The following is a 2,479-nucleotide window of genomic DNA, read 5'->3' on the forward strand; positions in this document are numbered from 1 at the left end:
GGACACTTCACCGACTGAGCCACCCAGGCGCCCCTGTTTTGTATTGTTTTTTTTATATGGCCATCCTAATGGGTGGATTTGGATTCGATCTGACTCTGAGAAGGTGAGTAAGAACTGGAATGGAAGGGGAGTTGCAGTACATTTCAGCGGCAGGAGAGCCACACGAAAGGGCCAGAGGTTTGCTGGGCAGGGCGTGCCTGGGAACAGAGCGGCCCATATGGCCGTAACTTACAGAGCGTGGGCAGGAGACGGCAGGGGATGTGGAGTGAAGGCAGCAGCCACAGCACCATGGCAGAGGCCTGACTCCTGACTGAGAATCTTGACTCTGCTGACATAACAGACGTCTCCAGAGTCTGGGTGGTTAGAACCTCCCACAGCCAGGGAGCTCCCAAGCCTAATTAGGAGTCCCGTATTCGCTGTGTGACCCTACACCTCACTAGATGTGACCAGGGCGAGTTACTCTCCCTCTCTGAGCCTTGGTTTCTTCTTCCGTGTAATGGGATGGGCGGGGGGGGGGGGGGGGGGGCGTGTCAAGGGTCAAGAGAGAATGAGTTGGTTGCTAGGATTAGTGAGTTGCTATGATGGGGAGGCTTTGGGCTGACTTGGGCGGCTTCCTTGCTGCACAGCTGACTCACCTGCTCTGGACCTGCTCTGGCCTGTCTGGCTGCCAGCGTTCCCAGCCCAGCAGACCTTGGCCTATATCCTGTGGTCACTCCTCCAGGAGCCCTGGAGCCCAGGGGCTCAGGCTGGGAGAGAAGAAGCAAAGCAGCCTCAGGCCGGTTATGGGCTGTGCTGACACCTGGGCAGACCCGGGGCCAGTCACAGGGCCTTCCCAGCGCACAGGACACAACCACACTTCACTGACACCTCAAAAGAGCTCCTTTGTAAGACTGTAGTCGGTGTCTACGTCACAGATGAGGAAATCGAACTTTGGTCAGGGTAACGTGCGCAAGGCCACCAGTGAGAAAGCCGCAGGGCCAGGACTCAAATGACCCTCTTTGAGGCTATGTACGTGACTGGGGAGTTGTTCTAGATTAATTCCTTTATTTGTTCACTCGTGATTCAACAAATATTTACTGAGCATTTACTATGTGCCAGGTTACCGCACCGGGAGCGGATGAGACCCAGTCTCTGCCTCTGGACCCTTCCAAGGGCCCTTTCCCAGGGCTGGGAATGGCCCCTCACTGATTCTGCTATGTGCCAGGAGCACACCTAAATTAGCTCATTTCATCCTCATAGCAGTCTGGAGAGACAGAGGTTGTTCGCTTCATTTTACAGGTAAGGATCGGAAGAGGATCGGAAAAGAAAATGGATTGCCCAAGGCTGTACGGGTGGGAAAGGGTAGATAGAGCCTGTGCGTAGATGACCTGGGGTGTGCGTTCTGTGTGTGCTCCCCGGGCCTGACACTTCTGATCGCCACTGGTGCAGGGTGGACACTCTTGCCAGCCATGGCCATGTGCCCGCCTGGCCTGGGGCCTGAGAGCCCAGCTCACAGCTCTGCTAGGGGTCTGAACTTCCTATTTAAATTCTCTGTTGGCATGTCAGAAGGGTACCGGGTAAAAGGAGACACAGTGTCCCGGTCCTCCAGTTCCACCACAGACTGGGTACAGGACCCCAGGCAAGTCCTATTTCCCTCTGGCTTCCGTCCTGTCATCATCAACCGGGGTTGTTTCTGCTAAGCCTCAGCCTAAGACCACTGGGAGGATCAAAGATAATCTTGAGAGATGATATTAGATATAGCATGACCAAAAGACACTGGTGGGGGATAAAGGAAGAGGAGGGAAGCGAGCTGACCATGCCCTGTTGGGGACATACACCCTCAACTCCTTTCTTTACCTAGCACTTCATACACACACTTCAATAATGAGTTTGGAATTCTCCTCCTCCAGGAAGCCTTCCCTGACCTACCCACCTACGGCTGGGTCAGAGGCCTCCTTCTCTCAGAGGCCTGGCCACACTGTGTGGTCATTGTTTCTCCCACTAGACTCCCAGGACCAGGACCAGGCATCCTACAGAGTGTCTGCCCCGAGTGGGTGTCTGGGGAATGGGGGACAGACAGGCCAGGCCTCCATCCCTGCGAGCCTTCCCTCCACACTCTGGCTCTCCTTGCTGGTTCCCACTTTCTCCTTCCCTCCCTGAAATGGAGAAGGAACCCGGATGCCCTCTTTGCCCAAGCCGAGCCCTGCCTGTGGGCCCCGGTGTTGCCATGAGCATCTAACAGTTAAGAGGCCTTTGGGAGCCTCGCTCTACCAGGCTCGGTGCCGCGCTCTGGGATAAAGCAAGGAATCAGAAACGGTTCCTCAACAAATGACTCTAAGTCCCCATCAAAAGGAATCCATATTAACCACCATAAGGGGCCTTTAGATCTGCGGGGCTCAGCGAAGGATCCCCCGCAAGGTGGCGGAGAAACCATGCAGAGCGGAAGGAGACAGGCAGGGGGCGCCACGTGGCCGCAGCGCGCGCACACTTCTCCGGGAAT

The sequence above is a fragment of the Puma concolor genome, chromosome C1 (assembly GCF_028749965.1).
Source record: "Puma concolor isolate L17-30 chromosome C1, mPumCon1.1.hap2, whole genome shotgun sequence".
NCBI lineage: Eukaryota > Metazoa > Chordata > Mammalia > Carnivora > Felidae > Puma > Puma concolor.